The sequence below is a fragment of the Fundulus heteroclitus genome, chromosome 21 (genome assembly GCF_011125445.2).
Source record: "Fundulus heteroclitus isolate FHET01 chromosome 21, MU-UCD_Fhet_4.1, whole genome shotgun sequence".
NCBI lineage: Eukaryota > Metazoa > Chordata > Actinopteri > Cyprinodontiformes > Fundulidae > Fundulus > Fundulus heteroclitus.
In genome coordinates, this window is record NC_046381.1 from 26,821,599 (window position 1) to 26,837,005 (window position 15,407).

A 15,407-nucleotide genomic window follows, 5' to 3' on the forward strand; every position below is an offset into this window, starting at 1 on the left:
GTTTAGTCTGATTTATGACAGTAAGTAAAAGGTTAGCTGTCTTTCCATACGGTACATGTAAACATCTGGTTTCTGCTTTGCATTGTGCAGGAAAAAAAAAGAAGAATTGAATTTTATTGTTATACATCTTTTTTTCCTCAACATAGCTTTGGATCAGTTGGGTATGCAAATTACGTATTTACCCTGTTTGGCTTTGCAACTCTCTTCTTTCTGCTCTGGAAGATGTTTAGGTGAGGGAAATGTGTTCGAACTTAGGAACAACTCCATATATTTCCTTTAATCTATCAAACCTTTTTGATAAGTTGTGCACACTGTGTGCATGTCTGTTATATACTGATTCTGAAAGGGATGGAAGTCTGAATTTAAATTGAAGCTGTAAACATATGATATCTTGAAGAGTTTAAAAACCACCATGTCTGTCTGATCCTCCTGTTATCTGTCAAACCAAATAAACACTCTTCAAAGGCACAGAGTCATTGTTACACCTGATCTCTTAGGGTTTTCCTCAGCTATGATATATCTGCTTTGACATAAATGCAAAAATGTTTTGCATTCATAAGGCAGCAAGAAGGCAGTACATATTTTTGAAGAATTGGGCTTTTTATAGTTTTTGTAAGCTTACACAGCACCACCATATGGCTCAGTTCACTCTATCTGAGCTGTAACATCCCAACATGTTGATGATCGGACAGGCTACCTACAATCAATGTTAAACTTTATTGTTGGTGCATTTTCAGATGTTTTACATCAGCATACATCAAATCTGTGCAGTCTATATTTACAAGGTTGAAGGATCCCAGTTGTTAGGCATCTGTTATCAATTTCCAGAATCAAGAATCTTTTATTGTCGCCGCATGCTACCGTGATGACATTTTTTGCTGGACATACACCAGCTTAGGGAACACACATTACACAACAAGCAATAAATAATGGGTTAAGGTAATAACACAGCAAACAATGTGTGCAAGGTTTTTATTATATAGAGATTAAAGCATGCAAAACAAAACAGTCTTTAATTTAACCCTGTGCTTAAAGTTTTTCCTTGAAAAATGTCCTGTACTTATTGTGACAACTTTCTTCTGAAAAAAAGTTTCTTTTGTGACTGCATGCAGATGCAAAACAAACAAAAGAATCAAAAAACAAAACTACCTGCTACCAGTTATGGGTAGGCTCCAATGTGGTGGTTCTGTCATCTGTCCATACATTGCTTCAGCAGTCATCTTTGCCAACACACTAAAATCAATGATTTGCATCACATCTGTCCTTGATTTCTAGCAGCTAGACAGATCTTAAGATTGACAGCATTATTTAAAATGGATTCTATCGTACCTTCACCTGTTTCTACACATTCTGAACTGAAGTTAATTCAGTAGTTTGTGCCAGGGGAAAATACCACAAAGTTGACTTTTTGATTTGAAGTAAACAGCTGTGAAATAAAATGGCCTATGGGGAAACATGGTCAAGAAGCTGTAACAAGTTCAAAATGAATTCCCTTATTGATGGTAAACTGCTATATTAACTGATATTTAAATAAGTATCATGATATATATTTCTCATCACATACTTTATCCAATTCCATGCATTTATAATCATTATTATAATTCCTGCTGTTTATTTTAACTATCATTTTTTGTATGCAATTTTTACATAACCGCATTGAAGAAATATTTTACATATTGTGATCCATATGAATACAAATTCTCAGATAACATAAACACAAAATAATTATTTGCATAATGAACATAAACATACATTATGAACTAAATATCTATGGCTTTAGATGAACACATACCGAATATATTCAGTATGTGTTCAGATTTGAAAATCATGCTTCAGTCAATAAAGTAAATAAGAATGTAGGATCCTTATTTTACTTTGTTCAGCAGTTAACTAATATGGAGGACCAAGTGTTCCATATTTAAAAATAAATACAGAAATAAATAAATGCTCAATAAATAAATAAGCATACAATTAATTGCCACCAAATTAATAAATGTAGGTAAAAATTAAATTATACAATGAGACATAAATGTATATATCTCTTTTAATTAGCTTATTTATTTATTCGCATTTGTAATAATTACCTTATTTATTTATTGTCCGTTATAATCTTCAACTTTATTTATTAATTACTTATTTTTTTAAGTATTTATTTATGTGCACGTTATATTTTTGTCTGTTTTATTCTTCCTTTGTATTTTTTTACCCTATATATTTCTGTGATGCTATTTATTTCTGCCTGTCCTTTTTACATTTCTGCCTGTCGTTTTTACATTTCTGTATGCATTTCTGCCTCATTATGCAAATGAGGAGGGGCTGTGTCTTAAGGGCTCAACTTCTGCCCATTGGTTGGTTAGCATTTTACTGCGTCGGTCAAATCTACATGGCTGTTAAACCCATCTGGGCTGCGGATGATCCGTTCACAGTTCTGTCCATCCAGAGCTCAGTCTAGACCTGCCTTCTGCGGAGCTGGTTCAGCTTCTTTCACATCTTATTTGTGCTGCAGGTAACCGAGCAGCAGAAAGAGCGATCAGGGTCATGATTTTTTTGAGCGGCTCCCAGATAACCGGTCATGGCTGCACGCTGGATCACAAAACAGTTCTGCTAACCAGATGCATTCTAAAATGCCAATTAGTCTGTTTATAAGTTTCGTTCTTATTTATCCTGCATTTTTTTAATTACGTGCGCTGTGTCTGCTCCTCTCTCCTGCCTTCCCTCGGAGCCAGGGGCTTATCAGCTAACCTGACAACAGCCAGCTGCATGTCTCGCTCCGCCTAGCTTCACTCACATACATCTGGGACACGGCCATAGGAATTGCCTTTACTGAAGGCTGGGCCTTATCAAAACTCCTTGCATATGATTGGATAAGCCACTTGTCTGTCATCTTTATCGACGTGCTATTTCAACCACTCACACCGAAGCTAACCCGTGACGCTGATGAGACCGACGCCCGGAAAAAAAAAAACTTTTTTTTTTTTTTTTTATGTGTTTGCGGCTCTAGTGCAGGGTTTCCCGCAGCGCTAAACGTGTCGTCCAACCCCCCCCCCCCCCCCCCCCCCCCCCCCCCCCCCCCCCCCCCCCCCCGCTCCCGCTCCGCGAGCCGGTCCGCGGAGAAAAAGTCATCCACCCCCCCCGCGAGTCGGTCCGCCTCGCATAAGCAAATTCCTGCGGGAAACACTGTATTGGCACACCTTTTATTGACAGTGAGCTGACAGGAAGAGGGGGAAGACAGGCGGCAAAGCCCCGCGGGTCGGAGTCGATCCCGCGCCGACCGCGTTGAGGACTAAAGGCCTCCCAATATGGTTAGCGCTAACCGCTAACCGCTCCGGGGACGCGTCCGCGTTGCGCGTCCGCGTACGCGCCCCGGAAAACAAAACTTGCCAAATCCGGTCGGGAGAAGGGTGAAAACATGGTTTCCACCAACAAAAGCCTTCAGAGCCGTTCTCTGATGTTCTTTTAATGAAACAATATTAGGTAGATTGGACAACACAGAAGAAATAGCAGCATCAATGCTAACGCTGGCTTCCTCGATGCGAGCCGCCATTGTTGTTGGAATCTCACGGTGGCTTCTCCACTACGTCACATCCATGAAACACCCGCCCTGCGTCCTGATTGGCCAGACCAAAAATTTGGTTGGGGAAATCATTTTCAATGAGCCGTGTCCCAGATGTATGTGAGTGGAGCTAGGCGGAGCGATACATGCAGCTGGCTGTTGTCAGGTTACTTATCAGCGGCCAGCCTTCAAAACGTGAATCACTTAATGTCCTTCCACTCGTACCAAAATGTCCCAGCTGTGTTTCATGCTCTTTTATATTTAACGACACAGAGCCAGTGGTGCTTCGGTGGGCTGCTGGCTTGCGCTTGAATTCAAGTGCGCAAAACATTACATGTAATTCAGGTGCAGACTTTTTAAGGAATTTGTAAAATCAGGGGCTTCAGGTCAGATCGATTATTCCTTGTCTTCCCTCTAAAGAAGTCCTTTACAGTCTTTATTTATGCTTTTTCCCCACTGTTTATCCCTCGCGCGCAGCGCATGAGGGTAAAATCCAGCAGCTGGATAAACCGCAGTGAAGTTGGTTTGAAGTTGGATATTGGACATTCAAGCTCCACAGAGTCAGCGGGATCTAGCTCATGGTTGATCCGGTTGAGGGACTCCAATTTCGGCCAGCGTCTCTCAGCTGCTCCCTCCTCCCACACGCGGTGGTGCAGTTAGGGACCGTCAAAAAAATCAATAAATTCCTTATCATGTGACCATTTAAGATGAAACAAATATAAATTGATGCCAATAGATAAAATCTGTAAGGAACACTTGTTTTTATTCCATTTTAAGCTATTTTCGATTTTTAAATTATTTTTAAAGACAAAAATTGGGACTTTTATTCAATAGCTTACAGGTCATGTGACCCACTCACTCAAATTCTTTGTGAAATTGTTCTACTACATTAGCCTGATGAGGCACACTCGTTTATATTCCATTTTAAGACTTTGTTTATTTTTAAAGATATTTAATATACAAACAGCCACTGACTCCAAATCTATGTCAAATTGTTCTACTACTTTAGTCAGATGGGGCACACTAATTTTTATTCCATTGTAAGCCTTTGTTTATTTTTTAAAGATTTTTTATAATGAAAATAATTTATATTTCTTCAATAGCTTCCAGGTCATGTGACCCACTCTCTCAAATTCTTTGTGAAATTGTTCTACTTCTTTAGCCAACTTTTGTCTTTGAAAAAATCTTAAAAATTGAAAATAGCTTAAAATGGAATAAAAACAAGTGTGCCTTACAGATGTTATTTAGTGGCATGATTTTATATTCGTTTTGTCATAGGTGGTCACAAGATACGGAATTTATTGACTTTTGTTTCTCAAGAGTGCTTGGTTCAAAGGTTTTTTGACAGTCCCTAACTGCAACACCGCGTGTGGGAGGAGGGAGCAGCTGAGAGACACTGGCCGAAATCGGAGTCCCTCAACCAGCTCGACCGTGAGAGATCCCGCCGACTCCGCGGAGCTGTAATGTCCAATATCCAACTTCAAACCAACTTCACCATGGTGCTGGATCACGCGTAAAGACGCAGTGTGAACCCCAAGTGTTGCAGCTGAGGGGGAAATGGCTTGATGAAACTCCGCCTTATTCACAAATTAGACCAAGATGGATAGAATAATGATAATCTGTAGTGTTTTTTATTGCCTGGATGTGAATCTGATAATTCATATATTGTGCCTTTTATAATCAACTACAATATTTTCTTATCAAACGAGCTCTGCATAGGGTCCAATATAATTCACCCAGCGCGATGGGAGACTCGTTTTGAGGAAACTATGGTTGTAGCTGACTGTCTGCCTTGCTGTGGTTGCGGAGAGGTGTCTGTTTTGTAGAATAAATCATCCACCGATGAGTTACTGATCTGGAAAAACCGAATCTGAAACCTCAGAAAAACATTTCAGATCCCAAATGTACAGCGTTCTAATTCTTCCAGTTTATTAGCAGCTTCCCTTAAGAGGTCGGCCACTGAACGTCTGCCTACTGAGTTTGACATTACTAAACAATTCTTTAGTGCGGGGGAAAGCCATGTAGATTTGACCGATGCAGTAAAATGCTAACCAACCAATGGGAAGAAGTTGAGCCCTTAAGACACAGCCCTCCTCATTTGCATAATGAGGCAGAAATGCATACAGAAATGTAAAAAGGACAGGCAGAAATGTAAAAAGGAGAGACAGAAATGTAAAAAGGACAGGCAGAAATGTAAAAAGGACAGGCAGAAATGTAAAAAGGAGAGACAGAAATGTAAAAAGGACTGGCAGAAATGTAAAAAGGACAGGCAGAAATGTAAAAGCGACAGGCAGAAATAAATAGCATCACAGAAATATATAGGGTAAAAAAATACTAAGAAAGAATAAAACAGACAAAAATATTATAACATGCACATAAATAAATACTTAAAAAAATAAGTAATTATTAAATAAAGTTGAAGATAATAACGGACAATAAATAAATAAGGTAATTATTACAAAGGTGAATAAATAAAAAAGCTAATTAAAAGAGATATATACATATATGTCTCACTGTATAATTTAATTTCTACCTACATTTATTAATTTGGTGGCAATTAATTGTATGCTTATTTATTTATTGAGCATTTATTTATTTCTGTATTTATTTTTAAATATGGAAGACTTGGTCCTCCATAAACTAAGGGGTGTCACATTTTGGAAATTAATTTGATTTTATTATGTTCTAAAACTTAAAATAATAGAAAGCATACATCTGACTGGCGATTCTGTTAATTATTTTTCAGTGAATAAACTTTTTAAAGCAGACATAGCAAATGCCAAGATATATTATTCAACAATATCCACTTTAAAACAAGATGTTTTAAAAAAGAACATGCCTGTATTTGGGGACAACACATTTAAAACACTTTGGAATTGCTTTAATATTTCTTTACATTTGGCTAGAAATTGTTTTAGGGGAGTAAGAAGGTTCAGTGTAGAGCGAGTGACTTTACATAGCCTACCTTATCACCGCTGAAAAACGCATACCGAAAGCTTCTGTTTGGTCCAATTTTGTTTCTGCTTCGTCAATCTGGTTACATTATGTCCCTAAACAGAGTTTAGAGTTTAGAGTCCTGGAAGAAAGGCTGGTGGAAGGTGCAGAAGACTTAAGATTGGCTCAGAAGTTTACCTTCCAAGATGACATCGACCCTAAACATGCAGCCAGAGCTGCAAAGTCCCGACCTCAATTAACATCTTGCAACATGAATCTATTGCACGGCTTGAAAATTGGTGTCCATGGATTATCCATTTTGTGAGTGTGAATGAGTAAACCTGTCAGTCTCTAAAAGCAAATGTGTGTATCAAACGGACTCAGAGCCATAGGTTTAACCATAATTGGTGAATATGCTAGTAATTAACATTCTCATGATGTAACATAGTCTTTCTGCTCCCATCTTTTCTTTCCTACTTCTGCCGGTATGAAAATTCATCCTATACACATTTGAATTGTTTTTTATGTCATTAATAGCTGAGCACCTGGGATATATTCAGTAAAATAAGCAGGTATGCTGAGCATACCAAATTTAGTTTCATATTAAAAGACTGTGAGCTCTGTCTATTTTTATCATTTTGCGTCAAACACCAAAGAATTGCTTTTTCCAACTGTTCTACAACAAAAAAGTCATGCTATTTTTACATTTGAAGTAAAAATCAATGGCAGGTCACGCTTGCTGGCTCACATTAAAGCTTAAACGTCTCCACATCCAGCTGAGCCCCAGGAGAATGGCAGTGTAGTCTTTTGAGAGCATTTACGTCATTAAATATTGATGAAATAATAAAACTGGAGCTCAGAGTAAAAAATGTGCATGACAGCACTTTAGCCAGCCTCTGCGTTTTGAGTCCAGCCAAGCTAATTCACAGGGGATAGAGCTGAGTCAGGCCACTCCAGTAATCCCTTCTGCATTGTTCAAATCAAAGCTGAACTTAGTGCTCATCCTCATGCTAAAGAGTGGGCAAGGTGCATGACAGATGGATGGAGAGGTGGGCCCTATTCCCTCTGACAGTTATTTCCTGCCAGAAGCAGGGAAACAGCTCATCTATCACTGACTGGAGAGTTTTCTTTGTGTTACTGGCAACTAGACTGACTAAATGTGCACTGTACGTAAGTAAACACCAATGCCTGCTGTGCAGTCTGAAGCAGGCAAACCTCCAGATTGTCCTCTGTTGACTAAACTCTGCTGTTGTGCTAAAGAGCTTCTCAGAAAGTGAAGGATAAGACTAAAAGTCCTCATTGGTTTGGTTTTCCCAGGATCGTGAAGATTCCATGTCACATTTTGGTTTTGGTTGTTTGTCTTCATCTTGGACTCCGCTCCAACATGAAGACATCTTACTGTTCCAACCCATTGCTGTATTGAAAACTGGTGCTAAGGGCTAATCTTTGTATGGAGCTGTAGCACAAAGGGTTCTACCAGAAAGCCCCTTGCTATGAAAGAGCCATTTACATTTTCCGAAGCCCAAGCCAAGTCTCAAATCTCTGAGGATTGAAATAATCATTCTTTCACTAAACACATGCCACCTACTCAGCCACTAGCACTGCATTGATGTAGCTTTGGAATTCCAACCTGTCCTGTTTGTAGAAGCCCATTTAACGCATGAATGTTTACAATTATCTTAAAATGTTTTAACATGTATTTCAGCATACCAAAAACATTGACAGTGACTTTATATTATTTAGATAATTGATCACTATCCCATCAGAAATATAATTCTGCATTTATATTCAGAGAAAAATAATAGAAACAGGTTCAAATCTGTCAGTATCAAATTTGTGAGTAAATTAAAAAAAATAAAAATATGAAAAAAATAAAACGAAAGGAGATTTACACAGTAGTCACAAAAAAGTTACTGGAATATTACAAGCAATAGTTAATTAAAGAGTTTTAAACAACTTCAAGATAGCTATAACCTGGAAAATGTAATTTCTTTAGATACCTTCAGCTAAGATACCATTACAATAAAAATATAATTTTTTTGGAGGAGGATGAGACAGGTATACTTAAAAAATCATATTATATTTTAGCAACGGAAGACCTCCCAAAAAAACAATATCCAAACTATACTCATGTCTACAATCAGAGAGAAAATGTAATACAACATATCTTAAGGTTAAATGGTAAAAAGAAGCTAAAATAACCATAACTGATGATGTTCAGTTAAATATTTGTAATTCTGTGATTCACACGTCAAGTTCTGACCTATGGAGGGAATTTTCCTGGACATGCATGGTACGTTTTTTTGTTACACCTAACATTAAAAGTAAACATTGTAACGACACTGAGAAGGCAAAATGTTGGAGGAACTGTGGGAATGTGTTGGCAGGACATTTTCATGTCTTCTGGGATTGTACTAAGATCACTCCCTACTGGTCAGGAGTGATAAAAGAAATCAATACTAAAATGGACTTAAATTTACGCTGTGATTTTACTACGGTTTTCCAGGGTAGTTTACCCCAAGATAGATAGAGATCTCCTACTAATATTAATAGCAGGTGCAAAGAAAGCTGTAACTCGCAGGTGTCTTGATGCTGAACCACCATCATGTTTGGATTGGAAGGACATAATTGAGGAAATTCACACAATGCATGACTTTTTCATTAAGACTTGCCACTTATAAATACAATAAATACTGGAAAAAAATGGAACATTCATCAGAACTTGACACCAACTGTATAAGTAATATAATTACTTTTTTCCTTTTTTTATTATTATTATTATTATTATTATTATTATTCAACTGCTCCTGTCAAACTAGTTGCTCTGTAATTTTTGTTGGAGGGGGGGTCCAATTGTTCAATGTATATATGTGTATTTCTAAAACTACTAAAATGACAAAAATAAAGTATTAAAAAAAATGACAGGGAACACCTCAAAGTCTGCTAAAGCCAGGAGAGAGGGCTGGCAAAAAGTAGCAGACATATTAAATGCATAAGTACTATCCATGGTAGATGTTTCTATCACTTTCTACAGTATGTATTTTTGCATTTTAATAATTTCATATTTACGTTGTTCTTATATATCAGAGCCTCCACGGGACCCACTAGAATATGGGGACAAGTAAAAGTGAAGCACAAGAATATTCTACAAAATGGTAGCCTTTAATTATTATACTTTATTTTAAAAAGCCACTTTTTCCTCTTTAAAAGCCACTCTTAAATGAGCCACCAAGAAATCTCTCTACAATTACACTGTCGTGCTGCGCTAAAGGATCCTGTCTATCTTGCAATACGCGATTAATTCGAAAAGCTCTGCCAATTATTCTTGCTCCTTCCGCAACAGGTTGCTGTCGTAAAAATGGACATGGCTACGACAGACTTCCCTATCTCCTCCGCTTCTAAAGCTGCGATCTAATACTGTTTACATGAAATAAGCCTGCTCGCGAGCAGGTTTAAGTATGCGCACATGTTGCTATGACAGCAAGTCTAGGATGAGTTTCGAAGAACCAAACGATCCAAGATCATGCCAAATCGTCATCAATCAAATCCAGCTAACTGAATTAGCGACATACGAAGAATGGGCCCCAGGACTTCAAGAATGTTTTTGTGATTCAAAGGCAAACAAAGCCCTGGAAATCTTGTTTCTTCCTTCATCATGGTGAAGTTGAAGTATCATCACAAATAAATTATTACCATTGTGAGGCTACAAATATTAAAACTGTCCGTCTTTGTCTCCGTCTTCTTCTGCTTATCCGGGGTCGGGTCATGGGGGTAGCAGCTTCAGTAGGGAGGCCCAAACGTCCCTCTCCCCGGCCACTTGGGCCAGCTTCTCCGGGGGAATCCCAAGGCGTTCCCAGGCCAGCAGAGAGACATAGTCCCTCCAGTATGTCCTGGGTCTTCCCCTGGGTCTCCTCCCGGTGGGACGTGCCCGGAACACCTCACCAGGGAGGCGTCCAGGAGGCATCCTGACCAGATGCCCGAGCCACCTCAACTGGCTCCTCTCGACGTGGAGGAGCAGCGGCTCTACTCTGAGTCCTCCCCGGATGACTGAGCTCCTCACCCTATCTCTAAGGGAGAGCCCAGACACACTACGGAGAAAACTTCATTTCGGCCGCTTGTATCCGGGATCTCGTTCTTTCGGTCACGACCCAAAGCTCGTGACCATAGATGAGGGTAAGAACGTAGATCAACTGGTAAATCGAGAGCTTCGCCTTTTGGCTCAGCTCTCTCTTCACCACAACGGATCGGTACAGCGCCCGCTTCACAGCAGACGCTGCACCAATCCGCCTGTCGATCTCCCGCTCCATCCTCCCCTCATTCGTAAACAAGACCCCAAGATACTTGAACTCCTCCACTAGGGGCAGCACATCCTCCCCAACCCGGAGAAGGCACTCTACCCTTTTCCGGTTCAATTATTAAAACTGCATTTTTTTATATTTTCTGTGCTTTTCACAGGCGCTGCCAATGCTGCGCCTGCGACCTCACAGCCACCTCTCTGTTCCACACCGACTAGTGTGTGGGGGGTGCCTGCTGGAGAAGAAATGGCTCTATGTGCTCAACAAGCTCATTAAACATGCTAATATCTATTCTCCCGCTTGGTCCTAGTGTCAGAACACTGGTGTGGGAAATGTAGTAATTCAACGCTAGAAATGTAGACAATAGGTGTGCTTATCAATGAAGAGTAAAACGCCCACGGACAGTCACTCTGGGTGGCTCACAGTGTCCGCACAGTATGCCAGAGTATGTGGGAAACTCTCCAGATTTATATTTGGGCTCAAACATATAGGGTTGTACGTCATTTGAATACATTTCTGCTACTTTGCACACAGAATTTACTCACCTTGTGAAAAATGCTGACTGACAGCTTTCAGTATAATGGGAAGGTTTACACTCATTGGTGCAGTTCATACATCACTTCTGGACTTCAGGTTCAGTTAGTGTTGTTGAGCCAGAGAATTATTTATGTTGTACAGGCAAAATGTTTTGGGAGCTTCAGCAGGTTATTACGAAGCATGTGTCATTTATTAAATACACCAATGTGTTATACTAAGAATATGGCATGTTATATCTGAAAATTGTTGTATACTTTTGTTTGACTTCAAGCAGAACTTGAGTCCGGGTCTGAAACTGCAATCACATTCTCTGAAAAATCCATGAGGGCAATGAATGATAGAACTCAAGTGCGATCTTAATGCTGCCCTTGAAAAAAGACCTGCACTGTTTATAAGCATACAAATGGACTATTTTGAAAGTCATCACACGTTTCCACAGTATTCAATATTTGGACTACTCCTTCCCAGTTGTGGCAAAGTTTGTGCCTCAAGCAGTGAACCTTACCAGAATGTGTTCAACCCTGTCTGTCATGATTTGGGTTTTTATTATTTGCTTATGTTCTGTTTGGTCTTTATGGTGATTTTGGTTCTGGATTAGTTTAAGTTCTGATTTGGTTTAGTGATTCTTTTATGTAATCAATTCTGTCTTAGGTTTAGGTTTTTGTACTAGTTTTGGGTAATGGAATAGTTTGGGTTTTAATGTGGTTTGATTTTGTACTTTTCTTCTGGCCTGCTCTGATCACTTGTCACCAGCCTTTATTCAGTTGACCTGCCAGCATTCTTTTGTCTTGCTCTCACTCCTCTTCACCAGTTACCATCCAATCAGCTTTAGTTTAGTTCCAGCTATTTTGTCTCCCCTGATCAGCTCCACCCATTCTTGTAATTAGTTTCACTCTGTTCACCTGCTCACTCCCCTACTTATATCTGCCTCTGTCTCCTGCACTCTGCCAGATCATTGTCTTTATGAGCCCTTGGTGAGTTTTGTCCAGCAGTCCCTTTGTGTCTTTCTGTCGACGTTACCCAATTGCATCTTTTTTGACATCTGAGCCAGCCTGTATCCTGAACCTGATTTTCCTGCCCTGTCTGACTGCTTACCCGTTTTACCGACCCGAATCTGCCTTAGGATTATCTGAGCTTGCCTTATCCCTGTCTGTACTCCTGCCTGTTTTTGGACTGCTTTTCGTGTACCGATTTTTGGACTGCCATACTGACCATTGAGTCTGCCTTTCCCTGTATTGTCAAGATCGCCTCCATTAAACCTGTTTTTTCACTCATCTGCTTGTCCGGCCTGAATACTGGGTCCTCTGTCTCTGAATTCGTGACACTGTCATTACCAACACTGGTAATGACAGATGCTTAAATGAGCAATAAGTAATACTGACATCTAGTTGCTGAAGTCAGTACAACAGCCTGCCAATGACAACAATCTAATATGCCGTTTCTAAATGTTGTGTTGTTTTTGTGAAATTCCACTGAATTTTTACCTAAACAGGATATGATGTTGAATTCTGTTCTATTTCTGGTCTGCTTCTCTTACTGGTCTCCATGTTTGTGGGCTGCTGCTCTTTTACCAACATAAAATATCAAATGCTCCACTCTGTTTTGGGAACCCTGGGAACTCTCATATGATTGGCTCAGGAACCAGGAAGTAAACACAGGCTACACTCAGCACCAAAGTAGTTCAGGACCGTAGGTCTAGGTTTGAAAGGAGAAAAACCCTAAGACATTGTTGATGGAGAGGACCGATTGTTTATAGCGAATGTTACATCCATCCTGGGTGACAAATGAGAATGATTTGGTTGGTTTTGCAGTAAATTTCTTATCTTTAAAGTAGTGAACTGAAAGCCAAAGCTAGTGATCTTCCATCTAAATTCTATCCCTTAACTACAGACATGAGACATCAATCAACATTGAAAAACTGAGATCAGAAATCAGCTTTGCCTGTAATGTGGTTGGGATCAGCTGCAGATATAAGGTGATCTTGGAAGCTGAGACTAGAGCTACTACTTCTCAGAGTAATCACAGGATAGATCCAGAAGTAATAATAATAATATAAATATATATAAATATAGATAGATAGATAGATACTGGAGAAAGAGAAAAATGCCTTGCCTGAGGTGAGTGGATGGATGTATTTAAAATGTGTTAATGGTGAGACCTGTATATATTGAATTGGCAAACACAACCCTCTTTTTTAATTTACTTCTTTATCAAAAGTTAGCCTTTTTCTTAATTCCTTTCCATCATCAGTTGTCAGTAATTGGAATTATCACAATGTGTCATCACTGGTGATGAGACTCAAATAGAATTAAGAAAGCTAAAATCTTCAGATATATAGTGCCCGTATAATGTTTGGATAAAACAAGTCATTAAGAAATGTGTAATATTATTTGCTCATAAAGCCTCCTGCAGCAGCATTTAATTAGGCCTTGTGGCCTCCTTTGCTCTGTGTGTGAATTTTATTGGTCTTCTAAGAGTATGTTGTCCTTAAGAAAAAGTAAATACATTTGTCTTAATATTGTTCTCTAAAACAAATGCTGCATTATTATATTTATCCTAAGTATTGTTGTCACTACTCCTTAAATTCTTTAGTGCCTCCTGTTGTAGGCTAACTCTGTGTGAAAGAATCTTTGCTTGTTTCAACATTTTAGTGTAGGTTAGGTGTCCTTTTTTTGATGACCTTCATTCAGAAGTATATAGACAAACTGATTCATTGCATTTCTAATGAGGCTCACTTTGGTTTGCTCTTCAGAGTCCATTTTCCCAATGAAATTGAGGCTCAACTGTTAAAGTTTTTGCAAACACTGGGTTTGCTTTTCTGTGTGTTTTACTCAACACTATGTCCTTGGCATTTGCCAAAAGAGCAATTCAATGTACATTGTGCAGAATCCAATGTAGTTCAAGCTTTTAACCACACCTTTGGATTTTTTTCCGGGTCAGTCAGCTACTTGGTGGAGCTCCTGTGCGGTGTTCTTTATCTTTGCCTGTCAGAACTGTTTCCTCTTATTTCAAGAAACATTTTAACAGTTTTATAAGTTCTAAGCAGTTGTTGTAAGAACCACAGAGATGTGGTTCCATAAAGATGTTGTATGCAGTAGCGACATCTTCTAGCTCATTATGGTGGACACCAGGGTATCCCCTGGTCAGATGGGATAAATATAGTCCCTCCAGCAAGTTCTGGGTCATCCCCGTGGTCTCCTTCCAGTGGGATGCACCCAGAAAACCCCCAAAGGGAGGTTCCCAGGGGTCATTCTGATGCCCAAACCACCTCAACTGGCTCCTCTCGATGTGGAGAAGCAGCTGGTCTACTTTGAGCTCTCCCAGGATAACAGAGCTCCTCACCCTATCTCTAAGGCTGAGCCCAGTCAACCTCCGAAGGTCATTTCGATAGCTTGTATCCAGGATGTTGTTCTTTTGGCCATAATCCATACCTCATGACCATAGGTCGGACTGGTAAATCAAGAATCAGCTCTTGATTTACCATGTTTGTGGTTAGCTCTTTACCAAAGCAAACCAGAGCAGTGCCCACATTACTGTAGATGCAGCCCCAATCCTTTTGTCCATCTATCAATTCATCCTACCATCATTCATGAACAAGACAAGAATCTTCTCTGCATTGTGAGTGGGTTGAAACACATCAAATATTCTAAATTAAGCTAATTTAACTTCATTCCACGTTCTATAAGATTAACTCTAGTTCTCCAACTTAGATCTGCAGTGAACAAGGATTCACTGAATCATTCTGAATATGGTGTTTAACCATTTAATTTCTTTTGTGTGTACATAGTTCCTTAGCTTCTTTTTATTATAATTTTGCTTAGTATTTTTAGTTAAGGATTTGTTGAGACGAATATCTTGTTAATTCAGATAAACAGCATTCTATGGTGGTGTTCTCTGGGTGTTAATTTTATTTCTGTTAATAAATTCTTGAACTTGAAGAGAAGTTGTCACTCATTTATTCTGTATATGTGAGTTTGCTGTTAAAAGAATGCCAGTGTTCAAATCACCCTTTCAACTATTGTCCTAATATCAGCTGTTTGGGCTTATATTCTCCAGACAATACTTAATAGACTGAGAGTTATTTATTA